The 12382-nt window shown below is 47.9% G+C and overlaps 1 protein-coding gene across 4 annotated transcripts in view; it reads left to right on the top strand.

Annotated features, from left to right (window-relative positions):
- The window catches only part of EPB41 (erythrocyte membrane protein band 4.1), a 181727-nt gene that overhangs the window by 9149 nt on the left and 160196 nt on the right, over positions 1-12382 (top strand). The gene's annotated exons all lie outside the window — the stretch shown is intronic.

A 12382-nucleotide genomic window follows, 5' to 3' on the forward strand; every position in this document is an offset into this window, starting at 1 on the left:
TGCCAGGGCCCTTTCCACTGTGCCCTTTCCCCACCCACCCTCCAGCTTCCCTCCTTGTTCCTCTCACCCCAACTCTTGTCACACTCAGCGGCTGCCTCTCTCAGGAGTCAACAAACTGGGGTCCCTGCTGGCTCTGCCACTTATGGGTTGTTTTGCCCTCCCTGAACCTCAGTTTCCACTTCAGTGAAATGGGGACAGTGGTCTTCCTCACAGGGAAGGGTGGAGGCTTCAATGAGGTAAGCCCCACAAATGGCCTTGTATGGTGTCTGAATGTCATAGGCCTCCGTCAAAGGCAGCTTTACTGAAATCATGATGATTTGGACTTCTTGGTCTCCCTGGTTCTGCCCACTGCTTCCCCTGCCTCTCCTGGCAGCCAGCGCTGGCCAACAAAGGAAGGAAAGGATTAAGAAACAGCCCCATATCTCCAGAGGGGTCCTGGCCCTCAGCCGAGCCTGTTCCCTTCTGTCCCTTGCCCCCCTTGGCCTCAGGCTCTAGGACATGTGGTCTTAAGGCCTGGACTCTTCCCAGCTCCCCACCCAGGAAGCTCCTCCCAGACTAGAGGCCAAAAGCAGCAGCAGCCCTGAAAAGGGGACTGAAATTTTGAAAATATGTAGCTTAATTTTTTTCCCCTGCAAGCTGATAATCAGGCCCTTTTTTTTTTCTGTGTGATTGGGAGAGGAGCAAATGTCATGTCCTGTTATCTGTGGGTGGCCCCGTAGTCTGGGTGGAACTGGATCCCTGAGTCTCTTGGATTTTACAGCAGAGGCTGGTGACCAAGTCTCTTTTGGTACAGATGTGGGAAACTCAGATCAGAGTAGGCGGCTGATGGCGCAGGGTCACACAGCAGGAACGTAGGTCTCCGGACCTGTTTTGCACTGTCCTGTGAATGCTTGTGATGCTGGCTATTATGGCACCGCCCTGAGCCTCGCTTTCCTCTGCTGTGGAACGGGGTGACTTTACTGTGAGGACTGGCAGTAAGGTGAATATAGAGCACTCAGTCCGGGGCTCAGCACAATGAGGCCTCAATGGTAGGTTGTTGTTTAGTCGCTCACTGATACGGGATCATTGTGTGTGTGTGTGTGTGTGTGTGTGTGTGTGTGTGTGTGCTCAGTTGCTTAGTCATGTCTGACTCTTGCGACCCCATGGACTATAGTCCCTGAGGCTCCTCTGTCCATGGGATTTCCTAGGCAAGAATACTGGAGTGGGTTGCCATTTCCTTCTCCAGGGGATCTTCCCCACCCAGGGATTGAACCCGCATCTCCTGCATCGGCAGGTGGATTCTTTGCCACCAAGCCACCTGGGAATTCCCAGTGGTAGGGAGCAACTGTGATTGCTGCTGTGACAGCTGTTATAGCAACTGTGATAACTGCTGCCTCTGAGAACGTCTCAATCTAGGGACTTGGAGTAGTCGATAGTTTCTTGTTGAACAGATGACATCCAGTAGACTGGTTTCAAAGTCAAAGGCTCAGCATCCCCCCCCCCACCCACACCCCCACTTCCCCCTTCCTGGTTGGCTGGAACACTCTAGCCTCACCCTTGGCCTGATTTTGGCCTCTGCCCCTGGCCCGTCTCTGCCCTCCTGGCACCATGCCTAGCACGGCCTCTCTTCCAGGAGTCACACGAGGACAGAGTTGCCCTTCTGCAGCCTCCTCTGCTCCATCGCCACTGCAAGTGCTTGGGAAAAGCAGAGTCGGGAGGGTCTTGTGTCACCCAGGCCTTGGCTGGTTTTATTACTGTGGGGACAGTTGAGGGCTCAGGGGCAGAGGTGGCTTCTGAGCTCTCTGGCACTGTCTTCAGGGAGCTAAGGCGACATGAAGATTTTCGCAGAGGCTGCGAGATAGGTCTCGAAGGGCAGACCTGGTCCAGGCCCCAAATCTGGTGGAGTGGAAGGACTGCTACACTGGGGGCTGGAGGGTGGCGTCCCTTCCCCACGCCCTCTTGGAGCCTTTTTTTGATTTATAAAAGGAAGGGGATGGATTGATGTCAGAGGTTTCTACGAACACTACAGGATTAAAAGAAGGGATTTGGGGGCCAAGAGAGAGCTCCGTTTAGATTGCAGCTTCACCACTGACCAGCCATGGGGCCCCTAGCAAGGTGTTCTCCCTCAGTTTTCTCACCTGTAAAATGGGAAAAATATTAGCAGCTTTTCATGGGTACTTAAGGGCTAAATTAGATAATTCAGGTAGAGTACTCCTTCCATAGCAGGCACACTGAAATGACTGTTATTGTTGTCATTCTGAGATTAGCAGATGCAAGAAGAAATCAGCCAAGGCCAGTTAGGGAGCAGTTCATGAAGAAGGCAGGGCTTGAGAATGTGCAGGATTCACCCATCTGTTCATTCACTCAACACAGACATACTTAGATTCGCCCAGGCGGGGCACAGAGAAGAGCAGCAGGGAGGCTGGAGAAAACCGGAGGCAAGCAGACCTGCCTGTTCTAGTGGTGTGGCGTGGGCTCACTGTGTGTGTGTGTGCTTGTCGTGTCCGACTCTTGTGACCCTGTGGACTGTAGCCCGCCAGGCTCCTGGGACCATGGAATTTTCCATGCAAGAATACTGGAGTGGGCTGCCATTTCCTATTCCAGGGGATCTTCCCAACCCAGGGATCGAACCCATATCTCTTGAGTCTCCTGCACTGGCTGGTGTATCCTTTACCACTGCACCGCCTGGGAAGCCTCTGTGGGATCATTACCTCTCTTCTTTGGGTCTTGTTTCCTCAACTGTAAAGCAGCGAGACAAGTGAGCATTATCCTTACCTCCAGAACTGTCCTAAGGTGTAAGAGAGCTCAAGTATACAGTAGGTGATCAGTCTAGCTGATGCCTTTTCTTTCCTATTTCTGTTAACGACTTGGAGGTTTGATCTCAGGTGGCAAGTCCTTGAATCTACCAGCCACACCGCCAACCCCAGGGCCTTTGCACTTGCTGGCCCTTCAACCTGGAACACCTACCCCAGATCCTTCCATAACTTGTTCTCTCATCTTCTTAATTTTTTTGTTTAAATGTCACCTGCTCAGTAAGGCCTTTCCAGACAGCTCTGTTTAACAGTGTGACACTGCAATGCCAACACTCCCTCTCCTCCCTCCTGGCTTATTTTTATCCACATCTCTTACCATTCTTTGACCTACAATATTTTATGGAGTATCTGCTTATTGTTTGACTCCCCTCACTGGCATGTAAGCTCAGAGATGATGGTGATATTTGTCTGTCTTGTTCATTGTCATATCTCCTGTACCTAGAAGAGTCTGTGGTACATAGTAGGTGCTCAACAAATATTTGTGGAGTGAATTTTTAAAAATTAATTAAGTTATTTTTGACTGTGCTGGGTCCTTGTTGCTGTTCACAGGCTTTCTCTAGTTGTGGCAAGCAGGGGCTGGATACGGTGCACGGGTTTCTCTTTGTGAGGGCTTCTCTTGTTGCGGAGCACAGGGTTGAGAATGCTGGCTCAGTAGCTGTGGCACGTGGGCTTAGTTGGTCTGTGGTATATGGACTCTTCCCAGATCAGGGATCAAACACCTGCGTGGAAGGTGGACTCTCAACCATTAGCCCACCAGGGAGGTCCTTGTGGAGTGAATTAATGAATAAATGAAGCTTTCTTCTCTAGCACTAATCTGAGCATGCATACATACACACAAACACAATAAATTAATAAATAATTGCGTGAGTGGTCATCGTTCTCTCCATTTGCCAGATAATACTTTGGTTGGGTCAATCCTGAAGCCCTTTAGCTTCTGACATTTTCTGCCAGGGCATCAGTTTCCGTTGGAGTGCCCAGATCTTTTGTTCCTAAGTCTGAGCTATGCAGAATTTCTAGTTGGGACTGTTTGGCTGTTGGGCCCACATGGTTATTATGTCATTATTGGTAATTAGCACTTAGGCCTAGAGGATTGAGCTTTTTGTTTCTCAGCAGAAATCACAGCAGACAGCTGTGCTGGCCAGTGGGGCCCCAGGCCTGGAGCAGCTTCCTCTATAACCCCCCACTTCCAGCTATGGGTCCATGGCTTAGAGAGACCAAGGCAGAGGTGCCCAAAGCTAAGCACAGCTGCATAACCAGTTTAATTGCTGTCTTTTCCAAGCAGTGTTCTGGAAAGTTTCTTCTCCCTTACACCTTTGGTTCTCCATGCCTGGCTTGGTTCAGAAGGGATCCCCATGCCCCTGGAGAAGCTGGGTGTGGTTTCCAAAGGTCTAGCTCACAGGGGGATTTTCTTTCTTTAAAAAAAATTAAAAAAAATTTTTTAAAGTTCTTTTTGACTGCTCTGGGGCTTTGTTGCTACACACAGGTTTCTCTGGTTCTGGCAAGCGGGGGCTACGTTCTAGTTTCGGTGCTCAGGCTTCTCACTGCAGTGGCTTTGCCTGTTGTGAGCACAGGTTCCAGGGTGTGTGGGCTCAGTAGTGATGGCACACGGACTTGGTTGCCCTGAAGTATGTGGAATCTTCCTGGACCACGGACCAAACCCATATCCCCTGCATTGGCAGGTAGATTCCTAACCAGTGGACCACCAGCGAAGTCCCATAGAGGCATTTTCTGATGCCCAGGATTCTGGTATTATGGGTAAAGGAAATAATCCAGTGTTTAAGACTCAGGAGCCTGAGTTCAAGTCCCTGCTTAGCTGCTAGCTGAGTTGTTGGGTCCCCATAGGCTTTTTGTTAACTTTTGCGGGGCTTCAGCTTTCTCGTCCAGAGATAAACAGATAAAGACACCTACATGGCTTCACTGGGAAAGAGAGGCAGGATAGTGTAGTGGGCAAGGATAGGGTTCTAGAATCAGACATACTTGGCTTCCCCACTATACCTCTCCTTAGCTGTGTGAAAGTGAAGGTGGCTCAGTCATGTCCGACTCTGTGACCCCCATGGACTATACAGTCCATGGAATTCTCCAGGCCAGAATACTGGAGTGGATAGCCTATCCCTTCTCCAGGGGATCTTCCCAACCCAGGGATCAAACCCAGGTCTCCCACATTGGGGGCAGGTTCTCTACCAGCTGAGACACAAGGGAAGCCCAAGAATACTGGAGTGGGTAGCCTATCCCTTCTCCAGGGGTCTCCCCAACCCAGGAATCAAGCCACCCAAGAATCGAACTGGGGTCTCTTGCATTGCAGGCGGATTCTTTGCGAACTGAGCTATCAGGGAAGCTTGTGTGACACTAGGCAAATTGCTTCACCTCTCTGACTTCGGTTCCCAAAGCTAAAGAATGGGGTTAAAATAGTACCCACTCCATAGGGCTGTGAGAACTAAATCAGAGAATGCAGGTAAAGGATCTGGGCACACAGAGAGTGTTCTGTACACTGGTATTATTGTAATGACCATTACAGGAATGCAAACAATCTGTAAGCTGTAAGAGCACCAGCAATAAAGCCAGGCAGATGTGGGTTTGAATTCTAATTCTGACCCTTACTACCTGGGTGATCTTGGGGAAGTTTTTCACTTCTGAGACTCTTATTTCCTTATCTGTAAAATGGGCATTATAGTCATACCTTCCTCAAGAGGCTGTTGGAAAGGTTCAGTGACATGTTGCATAAAAAGTACTTGGTACAATGGTTGGCACATGTCATCCCCATTTTATAGATAAGGAAGAGGAGTGGTGACTCGCCTGAACTCACATAGCATCTTAGTGGTGGAGCTATTGTTTTGTTTTTTAATAAGGATTAAATGTATATATTTAAATTTGGCTGCACCAGATCTTAGTTGTGGCATGTGGGATCTGTAGTTGCAGCATGTGGGATTTAATTCCCTGACCAGGGATCAAACCTGGGCCCTTTGTACTGGGAGTGTGGAGTCCTAGCCACTGGGCCACCAGGGAAGTCCCTGGTGGAGCCTTGATTTAAACCCAGGTCTGCCTACCTCAAAAGCCCCCGATCCTTTTACCTCTTCTTGCCATCAGCCAAATATGGGATGAGGAGGAGGATGTTTGTTCTTGGGGCTGCTGGACTCACCTCATTCATTCCATGGTCCCCAGTGCCCACACACAGGAGGTGCTCAATAAATGTCTGCGGGCTGAGGAAAGGGGGACCAGTGTGTCCTCAATTCCAGGGAGGCTTTTGCCTTGGGATTGAGAGTTTTTTCCTTGCTTGGTTGACAGCAGAATAAAATAAAAATAAACAATATAACTCATACTCAGTGCAGATGTGGGCCTGTCATCTGAAAAACCCTTTGCACCGCCTACGTAATTGATCCTTCTTGCTACACTGTGACGTCCTGGATAGGCACCTCCGTTTGATTGATGTGGAAATGGGAGCCCAGAGAGGGTGTAATGGATAAATATTTGTGTCCTGTCCAAAATTCACACTGAAGCCTTAATCCCAATGTGATGGTATTTGGAGACAGGGCCTTTGGGAGGCGATTAGGGTTAGATGAGGTCATGAGGAGGGGCCCTCATGATGAGATTAGTGTCCCTGTGAGAAGAGACACCAGCAAGCTCCCCATCTCTCTGCCATGTGGGGGGCTGAGAAGAGGTGGCTGTCTACAAACCAGGAAGAAAGCTCTTACTGGAATCTAACCAGGGTGGCACCCTGATCTTGGACTTCAGACTCCAGAACTGTGAGAACATAAATTTCTATTGCCTAAGCCACCCAGTCTATGGCATTTTGTTAAGGCAGCCTGTGCTAAGAGAGAGGGTAAGTGACTTGCCCAGAGCCACACAGTGAACTTACTGCAGAGCTAAGGCTGGAGCTTATTTGTAGTGATTTCTCTCTTTTTTCCTCCACGGAAAAACTTCAGTCACTGGAAGGCTTAGAAATGGAGACTAGCTGAATGCAGGACAGACAGTTCAGGAACTGTCCTGCTTCAGCAACTTTGGAGGATCTTAGGGCAAGTCAAGCCTGGCCCCCAGTTCCTTCCTGCTTCATCATAGCTCCTCCTCTGCCCTCTCCCAAGGGAGGGTTGGGGCAGGCTGACTTCAGCAGGTTTAGAAGGGGCTCAGCTAGCTGGTGGCACTGAGCCTGTCCCCATGTTTCTTGGGAAACCCTCTGGGCCTGGAGGGTTCCCTGCCTGAGAGAGAGAGAATTAGTGGGTTAAGCTTGAGTGAGCTGGAAGCTTGGCTGGATCAGGGCCATTAGGCTCAGTCCAGCTGGTGAGAGAAGGGGATTGGAAGGGTCGTGGGAGGTCAGATCCCTGGGTCCCTCTTTAAATGTCCCAGGGCTCCAGTCAGAAGCAGCCGCAGCAGCCTTTCCCTGGGGTTTTGGGACAGACGTTGATGTTGCTCCTTCATCTAATTTCCAAAGTGCTTTCTTGAGAGTGACATGAAAGCCGTGTGTAGCAGAGGACAGAGGTAGAAGACAGATTTAGTTAAAGCTGTGTGACATGGCACAAATCATCTAATGTTTCTAGACTGTAGTTTCTTAGACTATAATTGAAGCTAATAACACTTTTCAGGGGTGCTATGAGGCTAAGTGCATTAATGCATATAAAGTACTCAGTATGTGCCTGGCACATAGTAAATATCTAATAAATATAATGGTCATTATTTTTAATAATAAGTTATTTCCCTTCTGGCTCAGATAGTCCTAGGTTTTATGGCTGTACAATTTATTGTGGCCTCCAACTTCAGAAGAGGAATGAGCTGGACTTATAAGAAGGAAGTGAACAGAATCTGTAGTAGGGGTCAGAAAACTTGAGCCCTGGTTTGGACTCTGCCACCCCTGTGCTGTGTGACTTCAGGCAAGCCTCTTCCAGTTTCTGGACTCCTTTTCCAAATTGTTTACATGTGGCTTGGGCTTGTTGATCTCTGAGGGCCTATCTAGTTCTACATTTTGTGAATCTGGAGGCCTAAAGAATACCTCAGTGACTGTCCACTGGAATCTCTTTTACAATTTCAATTTCCTTCCCTTTTGCCCCTTGTTTCTTGGAGTGTCTTCATAGAAGAAAGGACATAACTTGCCAACTCCAATATATGTATTTTAATCATATTTACTGTTTTTTTTTTCTTTTACTATGCACAGAGAACTCTCTAAAACAGAGCTTAACACAGTTTTTGTAAGCAAAGTGCATTCTATCAGAGGGGTCAAAACATGCTCTGTGTTTTCCAATATGTAAGAGTATTCATTTAAGATGTTGTCTTTCATTGCATTTGCTGATTTCTTTTGCTTTTCTCTTGACAAAGGCTAGCACAGGCAGCTTTGTATGCTGTAACTAAAACATATATATACATATGTTGCAGTCAATGCATTCTAAAAAATAATCATGGGTATAATTTAGATATAAAAAGGATATTTGTCAAGTATTAAGAGAGAAAAATGGGAAAACAGAAAAAGAGAAAGAAGAAAAAAATGAGAAAAGAAAAAAGAGAAAAAAGAAAAAAGTAAAAAGAGAGAAAAAGGGGAAATAACCTAAATGATTAACATTTAAATTTAATTAAATTATGGTACATCCACTTGAGGGCACTGTGGGTGTCATAATATATTATTAGGAGGAAAAAAAGTTGGTTCTGAAACAATACGATCTAAATTTTAAAAAAGCATTAGGCCGAACCATATGCAATTGCTAATAACTTATAAAATCAGCAATTTCATGTGACTTAATATATATATACAAAAAAGTATATGATAGGAGAGGTACTAGAAGGGAAATCTTTCACTAAGATATTGATGGTAGTTATTTCTGATTGATGACTTTATGCTGATTAAAATTTTTAAATTATTTGACTATTTTTTTGTGAACAATGCAAGTACTACTAAAAGTAATCCCCTAGAAAGGCATATCATTGTAAAAAGAGCAGTTTTTCTGCCTTGTTATAGCTTGTTTATAATTTGTGTTTAAAAGCTATAAAATGACTTAAATTCTATTATCAGGGGCCGTATGGAAAGCTCTACTCTTCATGTACTTTCGGTACCAGGGTTGGTTTTTATTCAGTAGTGACTGTTCAGAACACTTTGCTGGTGGGCCCAGCTTTTCAAAGCCTTCTTCATCTCTTGCTACCCCCATAACCAACAAATGCTTTCCATGAGCCCTATCACTGGGGCTTCAGGCCAGCTGTGTCCCTAATCCACCCACGTCCCAGATTTGGGAATGGTTCAGTCTCCAACTGTTCCCCCACCTACCCCTGCTTTCTTCCAATCTCATCTCTTCCAGGTCATCGGAGGCCCCATCTCCCCTCCCTGGCCTTCCTCAGTGGTCACCACCTAATTTCACCATTTAATTTCACCCTCTTCTGTGCAGCTGGTGTTGCTTTTTTGCTGGAGCTCAGTTTGTAATGGGGAAGGATTAGGACCCTTTCATGCCGTCTTTTTTCTTTTTCCCCTTAGTGCCCTTGACCGCTCAGGGGCTGAGAGGCGGCTTGCAGGGCCTGAAACAGGAGGGATGGTGGGGGAGGCAGCAATGGGCTCAGCTGGCAGGCGGCATAGAGATGGCCGCTAGAGATCCCGTCTTGGGGCTTGGAGCGTGGCACAGCCGCCACCCAGGTGTGAGCATAGGACAGGGAGGGAGGGAGGGAGCTGAGTTTCTTCCAAGGAAATTAGCTTCAGAGATGGTGCTTGGGACCTTTTACCCTGTACTCAAAGGCAGCCTCTGTGGGGTGAGCTGGGACCAGATGTCTGGTTTGCAGAGGCCTCTCCTGAGAGGGCAGATGGGCACAGGAGTTAGAGTAGTTTCTCTGCCTTTGATTGGGCATGATTTTTCTTCTCATTCTCTACTATGTGTTAGGCCCAGTTATGCCCAAGGATCTGGCACTTAGCCTGACAAGCTATGGTGTATACCTAACTAATTAACAAAAATCCCTCATGTGTGGATAGTACTTTACAGTTTCCAAAGCCCTTTCATCTCCAGTCTAAGAATTAAAAGCCAGGACTGGATTTAAATATTTTAAGATTCTAAAGCCTGCGCCAACAGTTTTTGATGTGGTGTCACACGGCAGTCTAAATTTGAGTGGTTTACATCTGCCTTATGTTCGGCTGTTTTCTTCTAGTCTGAGAACCCCACTTTTTTTTTTCAGGGTGATGATTATTAAATATTACCCACTCCAACCAAGCCTCTTTAAACAAAAACTATTATCCTTGCCTAGCAGTTCATGGCATAGAGAATATTGGTTTTCATGAATCTGTATTTGCTGGATAACACGGGGATGGTAGTGGTGAGCTGTCTTGTGATTGATCTTCAGGATTTATCCTTCATGGCACCAGATTTCCAGGTCTGACAGGTGAAGGGGATCTCTGAGGCACATAGGTGGTAGAGCTAGAGCTCCCTGAACCTGAGGACCTGAGGCAGGGGACCAGAATATTCAAGCACAGGTGCTTCACCCTACTACACAGAATGACCTTGGCCAAGCCACCTAAGTCTCAGCTTCCTTTTATATAACATGGGGATAACTCACTCACTCATTCAGCAAATATTTATTGAGTATGCACTGTTCTGGGGGATGAACAAAAAGACAAAGTCCCTGCCCTCCCAGAGCTTGTGATCTAGTGAGTCTAAGCTGCAGCAATTTATTGAGAGGGACAAACAGATAAGTATACAGTAGAAAGTCAGGTAGAAGTGCCATGAAGCAAAATTAAAGCATGGCAAGGGTGTGCTGCTGCTGCTACTAAGTCACATCAGTCGTGTCTGACTCTGTGCGACCCCACAGATGGCAGCCCACCAGGCTCGTCTGTCCCTGAGATTCTCCAGGCAAGAATACTAGTGTGGGTTGCCATTTCCTTCTCCAATAAGGGTGTGTTAGTGGAGGCTGTTTTAGATAGGGTAATCAGGTGATCCTAAAGGGTCTCTTAGGATGTTTCAAACAGATAACCATGTAAAGTGCTCAGCTCAGTGCTGACAATTTAGTGCTTACCAAATATATTATTGTTATGTCAGCGAGCCCCACGCCTCTCAGTCCATATTTTAGTCTCCAAATAGCAGGAATAATTAACACTTAGGTAGATCTTACTGTGAGCTAAGCCATTTACATATTTTAACTCATTTAATTTTTACAGTAACTCTTATGAGGTAGGTAGGAGTTTGTTACTATCCCCTTTTATGGGTTGGGAACAAGCACAGAGTAGGCCAAACAATCAGGGAGACTGAGAATTGAACTCAAGTAGTCTGTTTCTTGGAGAAGGCAATGGCACCCCACTCCAGTACTCTTGCCTGGAAAATCCCATGGATGGAGGAGCCTAGTAGGCTGCAGTCCATGGGGTGGCTAAGAGTCGGACACGACTGAGCGACTTCATTTTCACTTTTCACTTTCAGGCATTGGAGAAGGAAATGGCAACCCACTCCAGTGTTCTTGCCTGGAGAATCCCAGGGATGGGGGAGCCTGGTGGGCTGCCGTCTATGGGGTCGCACAGAGTCGGACACGACTGAAGCGACTTAGCAGCAGTCTGTTTCTAGAGGCCAAGCTGAGTTGTGAGGGGTCTAGGATTAGATACAAGGAGACAGCCTAGCTGGCATATACAGACTCCCATGTCAGATTGCCTGGCTTCTTATCCTGGCAGGTCTAAGCCTCTCTGCTTGGGTTTCTTCATCTCTAAAATGGGAATACCAGAACTCTCTTACCTCTTACCATGCTTAAAACTGAGCCTTCTTTCTGCTGGTTTAGACACCAGCCTGGCAGGGAGTGTGGAAGGTTCAAGTGGCCTCTGAAGCTAATGAAAGGAAATAACGGGCACATCAGGCAATTGTGAGAGCTATTCTAAGCTCAGCTGGAGACCAGATTTCTGAAGCTAAGTTCTCACGATTTTGAGGGTGCCACAGCAAAATTAGGAGACCCGTAAATGCAGAAGACAGCTAAAATCTTGGCGTGGCTGCAACACTCAGCATCCATTTCAGGTCTTAACACAGCTACCAGGAGAGGTAAAGTCTCATCGATTGTCAGGGTTCGAATGGCGCCTAGAGATGTCAAGTTAGTAGGTGGGGAAACCGAGGCCCGGAAAAACTGAATGACTTATCCAAGGTCAGTAGGTGCATTTGGGGGACAGCCAGCGAGCGTGGTTAGCTTGGGAGCAACTTCCAAATCTCAGACCCTCATCTGGCCCTCCTTGGGGGTAAAGGGGTGGGGAGAGGAGCGGGAAAGGGCGTCACCTTCGTCTCGGGCACTGGCTACTCTGTTCCCCACGTGGGTAGCGCGGGGCCCCTGGGAACTTAAGGACCTGAGAGCCGGTTCGACCTGCGCTTGCGCACACGCGGCTAGCCCCTGGCCTTTTCCCCTTCTTTTCCCTTCCGCTCCCCTCTCTTTACCGGCCTAGGGAAGGGCGGGGGAAAACGTGAGGAGCGAGAACTCGGCCTTAGCCAATGGGCTGGCGGGCCGCGGGCCCGGCCCCCTCCTTCCCTCCGGCGCCGTCCAATAGAAATTTACTACAATGTTGTGGCGAACAGAGGGGGAGGGGCTCGCGGGGCGGGCTGGCTGCGGGCCGGGCCAGCCCTCGCCTCGCGGAGGGAAGGCGGGAGGGCGCGCGCCGGGGCCGCCCGCTCGCTCCCTTT

Source organism: Bison bison, unplaced genomic scaffold (genome assembly GCF_000754665.1).
Source record: "Bison bison bison isolate TAMUID 2011002044 unplaced genomic scaffold, Bison_UMD1.0 scf7180017864516, whole genome shotgun sequence".
Lineage (NCBI taxonomy): Eukaryota > Metazoa > Chordata > Mammalia > Artiodactyla > Bovidae > Bison > Bison bison.